The sequence below is a fragment of the Garra rufa genome, chromosome 15, assembly GCF_049309525.1.
Source record: "Garra rufa chromosome 15, GarRuf1.0, whole genome shotgun sequence".
NCBI classification, from domain to species: Eukaryota; Metazoa; Chordata; class Actinopteri; order Cypriniformes; family Cyprinidae; genus Garra; species Garra rufa.
Genome location: NC_133375.1, coordinates 3,863,769 through 3,881,503, shown reverse-complemented (window position 1 = coordinate 3,881,503; position 17,735 = coordinate 3,863,769). Strand labels below are relative to the sequence as shown.

General features: G+C 42.0%; 1 protein-coding gene across 2 annotated transcripts in view; it reads right to left on the bottom strand.

Annotated features, from left to right (window-relative positions):
• The window catches only part of chmp7 (charged multivesicular body protein 7), a 35,726-nt gene that overhangs the window by 15,484 nt on the left and 2,507 nt on the right, over positions 1 to 17,735 (bottom strand). Inside the window, exon 1 of one of the 2 annotated variants that reach the window (XM_073819565.1) lies at positions 6,293 to 6,455. The exons of the other annotated variant lie outside the window; for it this stretch is intronic. The gene's annotated coding sequence lies outside the window, so the exon portion shown is untranslated. Of the gene's footprint in view, positions 1 to 6,292; positions 6,456 to 17,735 lie in introns of those variants that run through there. 2 annotated transcript variants of the gene reach the window in all.

Genomic DNA, 17,735 nt, shown 5'->3' with positions numbered 1-17,735 from the left:
CCCACTAGACCCAGCAGAATGAGTTTCAAGATCCTCCCACCCGCCACAGCAGAAGAGGCATTGGCGCTCCAGCAGGCAGTGGCGTCCCTTCGCCAGGAGGGCAGGGAACCACGGGCCTATTCCCAGTTCTTCTGGACCATGGCAAGGGGTCTGGGTTATGACGACACGGCCCTGAAGGAGGCCTTCAACCTTACCTTGGATGACCCCTTGCCACGATGGGAGATGGAGCAACTACTCATTCTGGACTTCTGGGGTTTCTCAAACTATTTACACCATCGCCAGGACTGGCAGATTCTCAACCCTCCTGAGGGGGAAAGCAGTTACCACCCTGACCTCCTTTCCCCTTCCAGGCAAATCCGTGATCATCATCTGACTCCCACAAGGCAACGGAGGGAAAGAAGAAGGAGGGCGGCCCGTGCTGCTGTCTCTGCCAGGGAATCCGCTCCAGTGTCGGCTCCAGCCCCTGAGTCCGCTCCAGTGTCGGCTCCAGCCCCTGAGTCCGCTCCAGTGTCGGCTCCAGCCCCTGAGTCCGCTCCAGTGTCGGCTCCAGCCCCTGAGTCCGCTCCAGTGTCGGCTCCAGCCCCTGAGTCCGCTCCAGTGTCGGCTCCAGCCCCTGAGCCCAGTCAGGACACTGCCACGCTTCCTGAGCCCAGTCAGGACACTGCCACGCTTCCTGAGCCCAGTCAGGACACTGCCACGCTTCCTGAGCCCAGTCAGGACACTGCCACGCTTCCTGAGCCCAGTCAGGACACTGCCACGCTTCCTGAGCCCAGTCAGGACACTGCCACGCTTCCTGAGCCCAGTCAGGACACTGCCACGCTTCCTGAGCCCAGTCAGGACACTGCCACGCTTCCTGAGCCCAGTCAGGACACTGCCACGCTTCCTGAGCCCAGTCAGGACACTGCCACGCTTCCTGAGCCCAGTCAGGACACTGCCACGCTTCCAGAGCCCAGTCAGAACACTGCCACGCTTCCTGAGCCCAGTCAGAACACTGCCACGCTTCCCGAGGCAGGTCAGGACACTGCTACGCTTCCCGAGGCAGGTCAGGATGCAGCCTCTCCTCCTGAGCACAGTCAGGTCACAGCTGTTCCTTCGGGGTCAGGTCGCATCTCACCCGAGCGTCCTGAGTCGGCTCCCAAGAGGGCCACCGATCCTGAGTCCCCGGCCAAGATGGCAGCCAATCCCGAATCACCGGCCAAAGAGGCCGCTGTTCCCGAGTGCCCGGCCAGGATGGCCGTTGATCCTGTATCCCCGGCCAAGATGGCCGTTAATTCTGAGCCCCAGGCCAAAGAGGCCACCGTTCCCGTGTTCCCGGCCAGGATGGCCATTGATCCTGTATCCCCGGCCAAGAAGGCCGCCGATCCCGAGTCCCCGGCCAGGATGGCCGTTGACCCTGTATCCCCGGCCAGGATGGCCGTTGATCCTGTATCCCCGGCCAAGATGGCCGTTAATTCTGAGCCCCAGGCCAAAGAGGCCGCCGTTCCCGTGTTCCCGGCCAGGATGGCCGTTGATCCTGTATCCCCGGCCAAGTTGGCCGTTAATTCTGAGCCCCAGGCCAAAGAGGCCGCCGTTCCCGTGTTCCCGGCCAGGATGGCCGTTGATCCTGTATCCCCGGCCAAGATGGCCGTTAATTCTGAGCCCCAGGCCAAAGAGGCCGCCGTTCCCGTGTTCCCGGCCAGGATGGCCGTTGATCCTGTATCCCCGGCCAAAAAGGCCGCCGATCCCGAGTCCCCGGCCAGGATGGCCGTCAATCCCGAGTCCCCGGCCAGGATGGCCGTCAATCCCGAGTCCCCGGCCAAGATGGCCGCCAACTCTGAGCCCCCGGCCAAAGAGGCCGCCGTTCCCGAGTTCCCGGCCAGGATGGCCGTTGATCCTGTATCCCCGGCCAAGAAGGCCGCCGTTCCCGAGTTCCCGGCCAAGAAGGCCGTCAATCCCGAATCCCCGGCCAAGATGGCCGTCAACCCTGAGTCCCCGGCCGAGATGGCCGCCAACTCTGTGTCCCCGGCCGTGAAGGCCGCCGTTCCCGAGTTCCCGGCCAAGAAGGCCGTCAATCCCGAATCCCCGGCCAAGATGGCCGTCAATCCCGAATCCCCGGCCAAGAGGGCCGCCGTTCCCGAGTCCCCGGCCAAGGAGGCCGCCAATCCCGAGTCCCCGGCCAAGGAGGCCGCCGGTCCCGCATTCCCGGCCAGGATGGCCATCAAGCAGGAGTTCCCGGATTCAGTCCCCAAGCCAAGTCACAGGCTCCCTCATGTTAAGGGCACCCAAAGTCCTAGAGGGTCTGCTGGTAATTTTCTTGGTCCTCCCATCCCACCCCCAGTGCTGCCCGGGTCGAGTGGGCTTCTGGGGTGGGTTCCCCCCTTCCCGACCCTAAACCACCCCCCTGGATTATTTCCCTCCCCCCCAGTGTTTCCCACCCATGTTGGATTCCCCAATTTAGCGCCCCACCTACCCTCCCAGTTGATACCCCCTTGGTCCTTGCCCTTTGTGGACGCCTGGAGGCGTCCGTTCGGGAGGGGGTACTGTCAGGGTTCTGCCCTGACAGCCCTGTCTGGGTTGTCATTGTTTTATGTCTCCATGTTTGTCTTGTGCCTGAGCACATGGCTGTGTCTTTGTTTATGTTGGCCATGTGCTCCCCTTGTCCTGCCTCCTCGTTTTCTGTCACCACGCCCCCTTGTTTAGCCCTCATTGCCGGAGTGTCTTCACCTGTTTTCCTTATCTGGTCCTCGTTGGTCATGATTGTCTGCACCTGATCCTCATGTGTCCTGTTCCTTTATATTGTGCTGTCTTCTCTATTGTCACTGCTGGTTCGTTGCGTTTGCTCTCTGCGCACAAGCTTCTTTAAAAGTCTTCTCCTAGTTGTATTAATAGTATCTTCATTTTTTTCCCTCCTTGTCAGTCTAGTTTTTCATTTAGTTCTTTTGTAGCATATTGGATTTTCTTTTGTTTGTTATTTGATCCCATCTTGTGACCGCCTTTATTTTGTTTTAGCTTTTTCAAGCTTTTAGTTTAGTTGTTTTATTTAGATTAGTCAGTCTAGTTTTTTGGGTTTTTGTTTCTAGCTTTTTGTTCTCTTTTCGGTTCTATTCTCTTGGTTTCTTTTCTTTTACTTTTGTTTTTACAGTTTTAGTTTTTTCCCTGTGTGTTCTTCTTGTGGTCTTGTTCAAAGTCTTTGTGTTTGTCCTGTTCAGTGTCTTGTCTTTTCCCTCTGGCGGCAGCTCTTTGGACCTGGCTTACTGGACTGGTGGCTACAGCTCTGGACCAGGCCCTATCTGTGATGCTCCATCTCCCTGACCCTGCTGCCCTGCCTTGCCTGGGTCCGTCTCTGCTGTCACCTGTCTCCCCTGTCATCTGTCCCGCCTCACAGTCAAGAACGTCCACGATCATCACCTCCCTGTTTGCACTCCTGTCCATTCAATAAATGTTCCATTTCCGCTCATTCTGCGTTTGGGTCTTTTTCTAGTGTTCTGCGGAGTCAGAATCGTGACACTGAACGTAATGTTTATTACAATTACATGAAATTGTATTATAGTTAAAACATTTTATTAAATGAAACTAGTTGAACTTAGGGGTGTAACGGTTCACGGGGATGTATTGAACCGTTTCGGTACGGCCTGTTCGGTTCGGTCCACTTGCGTACCGTTTCGGTATATTTTTTTCATTAAATAATGTAAATTTATTATTAGCGTGATATTAAGCGCAGCGGAACAATGTTCCTAGGCGAGTTTCCGCACGGACGCTATTGAGTGACGCACAGTAACACACGCACAGCTTTGCGCACAGTTAAGGTGCGTTCCGATCAACAGGGTCCCTACGCAGTGTTCACTGCTCCCTACTCCCTTAACTCGGTATATCCGTTGAAGTGGACTTCGCTGACAATAATCGCTCATTTGGAATGCCCTGGAACGTCATCAAAGCAAATTAACGGCAGGGTCACGCAGATTATGATTTAACATAAATAAATATTGTAATTTATTTTACTTTCAAATTTAAATACATATAAAATACATATAAACGTATGTATCTAAAAAAATATAGTCCAAATGTATATGTTTAGACCGTTAACACATATTTCACGCACTTTTTTTCCCCCACACACAACCTATATTTAACTATCCTGTGATAACATTAAATAAAACAAGAAAGAGATTCACCTCACCAGTTTTACTTTCATTCATAAAATACAATATGCAAATGTAACATGAACCGCTATAACCATTCATAAACACTCTAATTTGTATAATAATAACAACATTTATTGCAACCGCTTCATTTCAGAGCCTTAAAAAATAATGTAAAATATCACCCAAATGTGTGGCTTTTATTTATTTTATGCAAGAATTCTATTGTGTATTGGCAGCTTTTCAAAATAAAGATTTTGTAATTTCTTATTTTTTTGTACCGAAAATGAACCGAACCGAGCTCTCCCAAGAGCCGCTTTTCCACTATGCAAGACACTGTACCGAACCGAATACGATTTTAGCGTACCGTTACACCCCTAGTTGAACTTCAGAGTGCTTTTTTTTTATCTACTAAGTACTGTACTTTATAACATATTATTATACAGTATATGTTTACATCTTAAATATATTTGTAATTACACAATGTAATTGTTATAATGAAGTTGCAATACATACTATATCAGCTTTAAATGTTATTGAATACACTACCGTTTTTATGTTAGTCAACACATTACAATAAGTGTAATTGTTTAAAGAACAACAAAAATCATTAAAACAATGATTTAAATTCTACTGTAAAATAATTTTAATTTTACATTCTTACAAAGTGCACTTTTATTTAAAGTATACTTAAGTGTATTAAGAAAGTCATGAAAGTGTGCTGTCTTTTACATTTAAGTTCAAATAATTTGCTTTTTCAGTAATATTTTATTATCTGTACAGTTTTAATACAATTATTAAAGAAGAAGAAAAAAATGTTTTTTGACTATTTTTTTGTCAAAAGAATTTTTACATTTTTTCCTAGCAATTCTGAATTTACATCTCTTTTTTTACATCTTTTGTGAGATATTAAAAAAGTAAATCTTACAAATGTAACTTTTTTCTAGAAATTCAGATTTCTGATTTTTTTATAATATAAAGATATTACCTTTTTTTAAACTTTTTTTTTATTTATTTATGATGAATATACAGTTCAAATGAGCAGCATTTATCTGAAATAGAGTTCTTTTGTGACATTTTAAGTGTCTTTACTATGGAAGCCCGTTTCCACCACAGAATAAATAAAAATTAATTTATGATTATGATTTTTACCTGGAATTGTAAGGAAAAAACGCACAAGTTTAAGATTTCCCTTTATTTTATTTTTTACCTATATATATATATATATATATTCTGAATTCTGAGTTTAAATCTCACAGTTCTGTTTTTGTGAGATATATATATTATTTTTGATTAATATAAAGTTCAAATGAGCAGCATTGATCTGAAATATAATTATTTTGTAACATTATAAGTGTATTTACTATGGAAGACTGTTTCCACCACAAAATAATAACAATAATAAAAATAAATCTCACAAAACAAGCTAGAATTCAGTTTTTTTCTCGCAATTCTGAGTTCACATCTAAAAAATCTCAAGATTATGACCAATTTTGATCAAGATTTTGATTATGATCAAGATTTTTTTTTTACAAATGATGATTTTTTTTATTGTGAGGAAAAATGTAAAGATTTACTTTACTTATGTATTTCAAAGTATACTATATATTTTTAGTACACTACAAGTAAACATATAATACATTTAAGCACACATATTTTGCACAAGAGTGTCATGTAGCCGACAAATAATTAAGAGGTTTTATTATATTTTTATTATCATGTTGCTTGAATTTTAAGATGGTTCAAATGTAAATGAATGTTATGTAAAATTAGGTAAATGGGCGAATTAAGTTTAACAACCCAAATATTAAATTTCTCGAACATGAGCATAACATTATTATACATAACATTCATAAAATAATTAACTTAATTGTTAACCAACTCATTTTAAAAAAATGTTAAACTATAAAAGATGAAATTAGGACTACATTACAGAATTCACATTGTCCCTCAAGTGATCACGATCAGGTTTGCTGGCAGAGGAAACACTCAAAACCAAACAACTTAATACAATTAGCCTCACAAGACTGAAGATACTGTGTACAAATCTAGTGAGATGCACGGATGTGATGCCTGATATATGCTGTCTAGTTAGGAAGCTCATTAGATATCGAGAGACTGCCAAGAACTGATTCTCCAATCTTGGATGTGCTTTAAGATTAAAGCTCTCTGACCTCAGGTTCAAGCCGCTGGATGAAGTTCTTAGCTAAAATCTCCTCAGTATTTGTCGTGACATCCATCGGCGGAAATCCACATACTGCTTAAATCATCGGCGGTGGAGAGAGGGACGCGAAAGCTCCGTATTTACCGTTTAACTGTATGCTAAAGATGACAGCACCTCACCCGGAAGACAACAACACTGCTCTTTTCCCTCTGTCCGTCATGATAACAACCACTAACGACAACTTACTGCCACCCAGCGTTGGAAACTGCTGCAGTGAGTTCTTAAAATGTCATTAGCGATGGTTCAAGTAATTTTGATTACAATTTCGGCATAAATGATAACATTTATACAGTTCTGATTAAAATAATTCAGTACTAGATACAGCCTCATAAAATAAAAATAAAATTCATTTGCAAAATGTTTTTTAAAATAGTATTTTCTGTCCATCAATGCTGCATTTATTTGATTTGATACAGAAAAAAACTGTGATATTGTGAAATATAATTGCAATTTAAAATAGTGGTTTTCTATTTGAATAGCCTATACTTTAAAATGTAATTTATTCCTTTGATGCAAAGCTGAATTTTCAGCATCATTACTCCAGTCTTCAGTGATCCTTCAGAAATCATAATAAAATGCTGATTTATTATCAACATCGGAAACAGTTGCGCTAAGGTACCTGTGATACTTTTTTCAGGATTCTTTGATGAATAAAACGTTAGAAAAACAGTATTTATTTAAAACAGAAATCACCAAACAAACAATATTCAAAGTTTAGAGACAGCAATTTCTTTCTTTCTTTGAAAGAAATGAATGTTTTTATTAAGCAAGGATGTGTTAAATCAGCGATAGTTTGTGGCCCCCGCCTTAATATTAAAGTTTAATGTTATGCTGCGTTCCAGGCAGGTTTTTTAACTGGTAAATCACCACTTCAAACCATGACTCACGACTTTGTAGCGTTCCAGGCAAGTCACGCCAAACTGCCTGGGCACATTTATGAATTATTATTATTTTTATATTATTATTTATTTGAGTGCAACGTTATATTGTCCTAAGCTCTATTTTTCCACCGTGTGCCACTTGCATAAACACCTCACCCATTAGGGCTGACTTTGTTGTTTCAGGGGCTATGTTACGTCTGAACTCGTCAGTAGGAGACTGCGGTAAAGCCAGCCGCGGTTCAGAAAAACACGGTCAAGCCAGCCGCGATTGACTTTAAACGTGCGCGCATATTACAGTCATTACGGTAGTTTCAGAAACAGCCCAGAGAGAACGCGCTTGCAGAGCGCTTTTCATTTAGACGGCCAGGACTGAGAAATAATACTACAAAATACTCGTGAATTTTTACTTACTTATTTATTTGCATTTCTGCTTTAATATCCGTGTTATTTATTGGTGTCTTTGATGGTTCTTTTCTGATATGGGACAGTATTAGACTTTAGAGGGGTATATTGACCCCATTTCTAATAAGTAGAAAAAAACAATGATCATCTCTTATTCAGGACGTCCCATATTATATGCACACCTCATATGAAACCATTTTACTGTAGCATTTTTGAGATATGGGTCATTATTACACTTTAGAGGGGTTTATTGACCCCATTTCTAATAAGTAGAAAAAAACAATGATCGGTTCTCATTCAGGACGTCCCATACTATATACACACCTCATATGAAACCATTTTACTGTAGCATTTTTGAGATATGGGTCATTATTACACTTTAGAGGGGTGTATTGACCCCATTTCTAATAAGTAGAAAAAAACATTGATCAGTTCTCATTCAGGACGTCCCATACTATATGCACACCTCATATGAAACCATTTTACTGTACCATTTTTGAGATATGGGTCATTATTACACTTTAGAGGGGTATAAAAACCCATTTCTAATAAGTAGAAAAAAACAATGATCAGTTCTTATTCAGGACGTCCCATACTATATGCACACCTCATATGAAACCATTTTACTGTAGCATTTTTGAGATATGGGTCATTATTACACTTTAGAGGGGTTTATTGACCCCATTTCTAATAAGTAGAAAAAAACAATGATCAGTTCTCATTCAGGACGTCCCATACTATATACACACCTCATATGAAACCATTTTACTGTAGCATTTTTGAGATATGGGTCATTATTACACTTTAGAGGGGTGTATTGACCCCATTTCTAATAAGTAGAAAAAAACATTGATCAGTTCTCATTCAGGACGTCCCATACTATATGCACACCTCATATGAAACCATTTTACTGTACCATTTTTGAGATATGGGTCATTATTACACTTTAGAGGGGTATAAAAACCCATTTCTAATAAGTAGAAAAAAACAATGATCAGTTCTTATTCAGGACGTCCCATACTATATGCACACCTCATATGAAACCATTTTACTGTAGCATTTTTGAGATATGGGTCATTATTACACTTTAGAGGGGTTTATTGACCCCATTTCTAATAAGTAGAAAAAAACAATGATCAGTTCTCATTCAGGACGTCCCATACTATATACACACCTCATATGAAACCATTTTACTGTAGCATTTTTGAGATATGGGTCATTATTACACTTTAGAGGGGTGTATTGACCCCATTTCTAATAAGTAGAAAAAAACATTGATCAGTTCTCATTCAGGACGTCCCATACTATATGCACACCTCATATGAAACCATTTTACTGTACCATTTTTGAGATATGGGTCATTATTACACTTTAGAGGGGTATAAAAACCCATTTCTAATAAGTAGAAAAAAACAATGATCAGTTCTTATTCAGGACGTCCCATACTATATGCACACCTCATATGAAACCATTTTACTGTACCATTTTTGAGATATGGGTCATTATTACACTTTAGAGGGGTATAAAAAACCCATTTCTAATAAGTAGAAAAAAACAATGATCATTTCTCATTCAGGACGTCCCATACTATATGCACAGCTCATATGAAACCATTTTACTGTAGCATTTTTGAGATATGGGACATTATTACATTTTAACGGGGTTTATTGACCCCATTTCTAATAAGTAGAAAAAAACAATGATCATTTCTCATTCAGGACGTCCCATACTATATGCACACCTCATATGAAACCATTTTACTGTAGCATTTTTGAGATATGGGTCATTATTACACTTTAGAGGGGTATATTGACCCCATTTCTAATAAGTAGAAAAAAACAATGATCAGTTCTCATTCAGGACGTCCCATACTATATGCATACCTCATATGAAACCATTTTACTGTAGCATTTTTGAGATATGGGACATTATTACATTTTAACGGGGTTTATTGACCCCATTTCTAATAAGTAGAAAAAAACAATGATCAGTTCTCATTCAGGACGTCCCATACTATATGCACACCTCATATGAAACCATTTTACTGTAGCATTTTTGAGATATGGGTCATTATTACACTTTAGAGGGGTATATTGACCCCATTTCTAATAAGTAGAAAAAAACAATGATCAGTTCTCATTCAGGACGTCCCATACTATATGCATACCTCATATGAAACCATTTTACTGTAGCATTTTTGAGATATGGGTCATTATTACACTTTAGAGGGGTATAAAAAACCCATTTCTAATAAGTAGAAAAAAACAATGATCAGTTCTCATTCAGGACGTCCCATACTATATGCACAGCTCATATGAAACCATTTTACTGTAGCATTTTTGAGATATGGGACATTATTACATTTTAACGGGGTTTATTGACCCCATTTCTAATAAGTAGAAAAAAACAATGATCATTTCTCATTCAGGACGTCCCATACTATATGCACACCTCATATGAAACCATTTTACTGTAGCATTTTTGAGATATGGGTCACTATTACACTTTAGAGGGGTATATTGACCCCATTTCTAATAAGTAGAAAAAAACAATGATCAGTTCTTATTCAGGACGTCCCATATTATATGCACACCTCATATGAAACCATTTTACTGTACAATTTTTGAGATAAAGGACATTACTACACTTTACAGGATTATACTGACCCCATTTCAAATAAGTAGAAAAAAACAATGATCATCTCTTATTCAGGACGTCCCATATTATATGCACACCTCATATGAAACCATTTTACTGTAGCATTTTTGAGATATGGGTCATTATTACATTTTAGAGGGGTATATTGACCCCATTTCTAATAAGTAGAAAAAAACAATGATCATCTCTTATTCAGGATGTCCCATATTATATACACACCTCAAATGAAACCATTTTACTGTAGCATTTTTGAGATATAAGACATTATTACACTTTAGAGGGGTATATTGACCCCATTTCAAATAAGTAGAAAAAAACAATGATCATCTCTTATTCAGGACGTCCCATATTATATACACACCTCAAATGAAACCATTTTACTGTAGCATTTTTGAGATATAAGACATTATTACACTTTAGAGGGGTATATTGACCCCATTTCAAATAAGTAGAAAAAAACAATGATCATCTCTTATTCAGGATGTCCCATATTATATGCACACCTCATATGAAACCATTTTACTGTAGCATTTTTGAGATATGGGTCACTATTACACTTTAGAGGGGTATATTGACCCCATTTCTAATAAGTAGAAAAAAACAATGATCAGTTCTTATTCAGGACGTCCCATATTATATGCACACCTCATATGAAACCATTTTACCGTACCATTTTTGAGATAAAGGACATTATTACACTTTACAGGATTATACTGACCCCATTTCAAATAAGTAGAAAAAACAATGATCATCTCTTATTCAGGACGTCCCATACTATATACACACCTCATATGAAACCATTTTACTGTAGCATTTTTGAGATATGGGTCACTATTACACTTTAGAGGGGTATATTGACCCCATTTCTAATAAGTAGAAAAAAACAATGATCAGTTCTTATTCAGGACGTCCCATATTATATGCACACCTCAAATGAAACCATTTTACTGCAGCATTTCTGAAGGTCCCCAACCCTCTTAAGAGACGTGATGGCCAAGAAAAAGGCAGTCTTGATAGTGAGAAGGCGATCAGAGATCTCTTCCAAGGGTTCAAAGGGAGGCTTACACAAAGCCTCTAGCACCACAGCCAAATCCCACGTGGGGACGCGAGAGCGTACTGGAGGCCTCAACCTCAGCGCACCGCGGAGGAAATGTGTAACCAGGGGGTTTCTGCCCACTGAGGAGCCACCAAGAGGGGCGTGGTAAGCAGAAATGGCCGCCACATAGACCTTCAAGGTGGAGTGGGTCAACCCGGCGGAGAGACGGGCCTGTAAGAACTCCAGTACTGTACCAACTGGGCAGTTAACTGGGTCAAACTGGCGGTCTCCGCACCATGAAGTGAAGTGTCTCCACTTCAGGGCATACTGTTTCCTCGTGGAGGGAGCTCTGGACTGGAGGATGGTGTCAACAACCTCAGTTGGGAGACCGGAAGCTACGAGTTGTGCCCCCTCAGGGTCTACACCCATAGTTTCCATAGCTCCGGGCGGGGGTGAACGATGTCGCCTCCCGCCTGTGAGAGGAGATCCGTCCTGACAGGAATCTCCCAGAGGGAGCCATCTAGGAGGGAAATCAGGTCTGAGAACCAAACTCGACCTGGCCAGTACGGGCCAACTAAAAGAAGTCAAACCCCATCCCGGCGCACTCTCGCCAGAACTCCCGGGAGCAGAGCGATCAGGGAAAAAAGCGTACAGACGTAGCCTCGGCCATGTCTGTACCATGGCATCCAGCCTCAAGGGACCAGAGGGGACATTGCGCATTCTTGTGAGTTGCGAAGAGGTCCACCTAAGCCTGGCCAAAGATTCTCCAGATGTGCATCACCATCCATTCCCCGGGCCTCGGCCCCTGCCTCGAAAGGACGTCTGCTCCCACATTGAGATGCTCAGGGATGTAAACTGCTCTCAGCGAGAGGAGTTTCCCCGGGGACCACACAAGTATCTGGTGCGCCAGCTTGTACAAGAGGCGCGAACTCCTTGGTGGTTGATGTAAGAGACCACCGCTGTGTTGTCGGTGCGCACCAACACATGGTGATCTCTTAGGTCTGGGAGAAAGTGTCTCAGAGTCTGAAACACGGCCAACATCTCCAGGCAATTGATGTGCCAAGTGAGATGATGGCCCCTCCACAGACCACGGGCCGAGCGGCCACTCATGACCGTTCCCCAGCCAGTGAGGGATGCATCCATCGCAAGCGTGACACGGCGACAAGGAGCTTCCAACACCGGGCCCTGATTCAGAAACCAAAGTTTCCTCCACATGTCTAAGGCACGAAAGCATCATTGCGTGACCTTGATCATGCAAAGTCGGTTTCCCCTCGGGAAGAATCCCTTGGTTTTGAGCCACCACTGAAGGGGTCTCATGTACAGCAGGCCAAAAGGAATTATGTTGGACGCAGCTGCCATCAGACCCAGCAGTTTCTGGAACTGCTTTACAGTGAGTGACCAGCCTTCTGTTACTCTCGCGACTTCTGTGAGGATTGACTCGACACAAGCAGGAGACAAACGTGCCTGCATCGTGGAGGAATCCCACACCACGCCTAGATAAGTGGTTCTCTGTAATGGAGAAATCACACTCTTCTTGGCGTTTAGTCTTAACCCCAGCACTTTCATGTGTGACAGAACAACATCTCGATGTTAAACCGCCATCTGATCGGACTGGGCCAAAATCAGCCAGTCGTCGATGTAGTTGAGTATGCGGATGCCCTGGAGTCTCCGAGGAGCCAGAGCTGCATCCACACACTTCGTGAAAGTGCGGGGTGAGAGTGCAAGGCCGAAAGGAAGAACCCGATATTGGTATGCTTCGCCCCTGAAAGCAAACCTCAGGAACTTCCTGTGTTCGGGAAGGATGGAGTCGTGAAATGTCGGTACCGCTACAATGTCGGGCGGTGACTGAGAGGTATGCTCGCTGGGGACCGCTGTGCCCTGAAGCACCAGAGGTGGCAGGGTTGGCAAAGCGATCCCCTGGGGACACTGAGGAGAGACGGGCACCGTATGATGAGGTGTTAACCGCTCTTCCCCAGAGGGGACTGTCCCCATCGGCCTTCCATAATGGTCAGGGCTTTTTGGCCGAACTCTTCTTAGCCTGCAAGACCACCCTCAGATCAGTCTTGAGCTTAGAAGAGCCCGGCCTAGAGCGTCGATGTGGCCCGCGGTCCCTACCACTGGGGGGAGCACGCGAGGTGATGCTCTGCTTTTGGGCCTCCCTGTATGAGGAGCTAGTATGCCCTGAGCTGGAGCACGGCGAGGAAGGAACCGCTGAAACGCCGCGGCTTGTCGTCGCGCCTCCTGGTGTCTGTCAATGACTGTATCGACAGCGCCGCCGAACAGACCCGAAGGCACGAGCGGGGCGTCCATGAGGAAGACCCTGTCCTTTTCTTTGATGCTGGACAGGGTCAGCCACAGGTGCCTCTCTGCAGCCACTACAGCTGCCATAGACCTGCCGATGGCACGGGCCGTCTCCTTGGTGGCGCGGAGAGACAAATCAGCGGTTCTGCGGAGCTGGGCAATGTCATCAGGCCGAGCCCCCTCGCCTTCATCCAGCTTCTTGAGCAGGTCGGCCTGGTAAGCTTGCAACACACCCATAGTGTGGAGGCATGCACCAGCCTGACCTGCTGCTGCATACCCTGCTTATTTTCACCCTTCTTAGACATTTTGACAGACAGACAAACAATCACTCTCAAAAAGAACGTTGTGCAAACTGGCACGAAAAACGGAGAGTGACATGCACACAGAGCACTTGCTGAAGACAGAAAGCTGACGCTGTTCTATCCGGACGTGCTTTTAAGCTTCCTGGTCGGTGACGTCATCACGCCGGTGACGTCCCTCGATTCCATTGGACTGATTGCACACATGATTCAGAGCGTGGTCACGCTGGAGCAGTTCCCAAAGCGTTTCGACGCAGCGTCTGGTTCCCTTCAGGGAACTAGGGTTACATACGTAACCTGAGATGTTTTTTTTCTACTTATTAGAAATGGAGTCTACATACCCCGTTAAAATGTAATAATGTCCCATATCTCAAAAATGGTACAGTAAAATGGTTTCATTTGAGGTGTGCATATAGTATGGGACATCCTGAATAAGAACTGATCATTGTTTTTTTCTACTTATTAGAAATGGAGTCTTTATACCCCTCTAAAGTGTAATAATGTCCTATATCTCAAAAATGCTACAGTAAAATGGTTTCATATGAGGTGTGCATATAATATGGGACGTCCTGAATAAGAACTGATCATTGTTTTTTTCTACTTATTAGAAATGGGGTCAATATACCCTCTAAAATGTAATAATGACCCATATCTCAAAAATGCTGCAGTAAAATGGTTTCATATGAGGTGTGCATATAATATGGGACGTCCTGAATAAGAGATGATCATTGTTTTTTTCTACTTATTTGAAATGGGGTCAATATACCCCTCTAAAGTGTAATAATGTCTTATATCTCAAAAATCCTACAGTAAAATGGTTTCATTTGAGGTGTGTATATAATATGGGACGTCCTGAATAAGAGATGATCATTGTTTTTTTCTACTTATTTGAAATGGGGTCAATATACCTCTCTAAAGTGTAATAATGTCTTATATCTCAAAAATGCTACAGTAAAATGGTTTCATATGAGGTGTGTATATAGTATGGGACGTCCTGAATAAGAGATGATCATTGTTTTTTTCTACTTATTAGAAATGGAGTCAATATACCCCTCTAAAGTGTATTAATGTCTTATATCTCAAAAATGGTACAGTAAAATGGTTTCATATGAGGTGTGTATATAGTATGGGACGTCCTGAATAAGACATGATCATTGTTTTTTTCTACTTATTAGAAATGGGGTCAATATACCCCTCTAAAGTGTAATAATGACCCATATCTCAAAAATGCTACAGTAAAATGGTTTCATATGAGGTGTGCATATAGTATGGGACGTCCTGAATGAGAAATGATCATTGTTTTTTTCTACTTATTAGAAATGGGGTCAATAAACCCCGTTAAAATGTAATAATGTCCCATATCTCAAAAATGCTACAGTAAAATGGTTTCATATGAGCTGTGCATATAGTATGGGACGTCCTGAATGAGAACTGATCATTGTTTTTTTTCTACTTATTAGAAATGGGTTTTTTATACCCCTCTAAAGTGTAATAATGACCCATATCTCAAAAATGGTACAGTAAAATGGTTTCATATGAGGTGTGCATATAGTATGGGACGTCCTGAATAAGAACTGATCATTGTTTTTTTCTACTTATTAGAAATGGAGTCAATATACCCCTCTAAAGTGTAATAATGACCCATATCTCAAAAATGCTACAGTAAAATGGTTTCATATGAGCTGTGCATATAGTATGGGACGTCCTGAATGAGAACTGATCATTGTTTTTTTCTACTTATTAGAAATGGGTTTTTTATACCCCTCTAAAGTGTAATAATGACCCATATCTCAAAAATGGTACAGTAAAATGGTTTCATATGAGGTGTGCATATAGTATGGGACGTCCTGAATGAGAACTGATCATTGTTTTTTTCTACTTATTAGAAATGGGGTCAATAAACCCCTCTAAAGTGTAATAATGACCCATATCTCAAAAATGCTACAGTAAAATGGTTTCATATGAGGTGTGCATATAATATGGGACGTCCTGAATAAGAGATGATCATTGTTTTTTTCTACTTATTAGAAATGGGGTCAATATACCCCTCTAAAGTCTAATACTGTCCCATATCAGAAAAGAACCATCAAAGACACCAATAAATAACACGGATATTAAAGTAGAAATGCAAATAAATAAGTAAGTAAAAATTCACGAGTATTTTGTAGTATTATTTCTCAGTCCTGGCCGTCTAAATGAAAAGCGCTCTGCAAGCGCGTTCTCTCTGGGCTGTTTCTGAAACTACCGTAATGACTGTAATATGCGCGCACGTTTAAAGTCAATCGCGGCTGGCTTGACCGTGTTTTTCTGAACCGCGGCTGGCTTTACCGCAGTACTAGGAGTACATCGATCTAGTACGAGTTCACGAGTGGGAAGTCACGGGTTTGACTGCCGTTCCAGTGCACTTTCACTGGTAGAAGGTCGGAAAAACACGGGTTACGGGTTGTCTGGAACGCGGCATTACTGCGGCCCGCGAGTCCAATATGTATGGCACTTTACAGTGTTGTGTGCGGAGCTGAGCGAACCTACCAATCACGGTGGGGTATATGGCTCTTGGGGGCGGGACATCGGCCGGGCTTGATGCAAGCAGAGAAACATTTCTCAAAAAGTTACAGCAGCCATGGAGTGTTTTCTTCCATTCCTGACTGGCTGCCTCGTTTCTATTGGACACACGCAGACATTTGTCCCAGCGCGCTGCGTTCACAACACTTCAAAAAAAAAGTTTTTTAAGTTGCTGCCCAGCGGGACATTATACGACGTAGGCCTGTATACATTACGTATATAAATGTATATAAATATATATATAAATATTAGGGCTGCAACAACTACGACAACAACGAGAATTCATTATCGCTTAATCGGGTCTGCCCACAGTGCACGTACAACTTCAGAGGATCACGTTAAATTACAGCACTGAATGACGCATTTTTATAGACAAAATGCATCTAAAAATAGTGGAGGAAACAGACTGAGATGCTGCAGGAGAGTTGCGTGATCCAAGCTGCCCAAAACATGAGAATTCCTTATTTTAAACTTTAAGCTAATAGCATAATGGCTTGCCAAATTCACACGAGCATTTCCATTTATGCATTCTGACAGTCTGTGTTAAGTTTAAATCTTTACTGAATGAGCGTGTCAGACAGGAACACAGACAGGGAGACAGTAAATACTCAGCGCAATGTAAAAACGGTGTTTTTATATTGAAACTCAAAATAAATGAGGCTCAAACATTAACAAAGGTGCGTGTTTATTTTAGCAATTCCATCGTGAACAAGCAGCCTACAAAACGCTAAAATAAATCAAAGAAATAATACATTTAAATAAGAATGTAGCCTAAATAAGTGTTAAATAGACTATTAACATTCGTTGCAAAAATTCCTATAACAACCTCGACAGCTGATCAGAATTACTGGCCGAGTTCTCTTTCTCTTCCCCATTGCACAGCTGCTGTTTTTAATAGCAAAGTAATTACATTTATTTTCGTTTCTTTAGTTTATAAAGTTAATTTAGAAATATATTTGGAACGCGTTTTGTTTGTGAAATTCAAGCTTTTGTTTTTTAAAGTAAAGAACAAGCGGCCAGCGGCAGACAACAATCGAGACAGATCCATTTAGCCTTCACGATTTAAATTAAAATCCATAAATATAAAAGTGCTGTGTGAAACTTCCTTTTTGTTCATAAAGGTAATAGTAATAAATGTACTTTAAATTATTACTTCACTACTATAAAACGAAATAATTCAAATCGAAAACAAAACTCTTTTATTAGCTATAGGCCTAATTCATAAATATGCATTTAGGCATTAAAAGCGTGTTC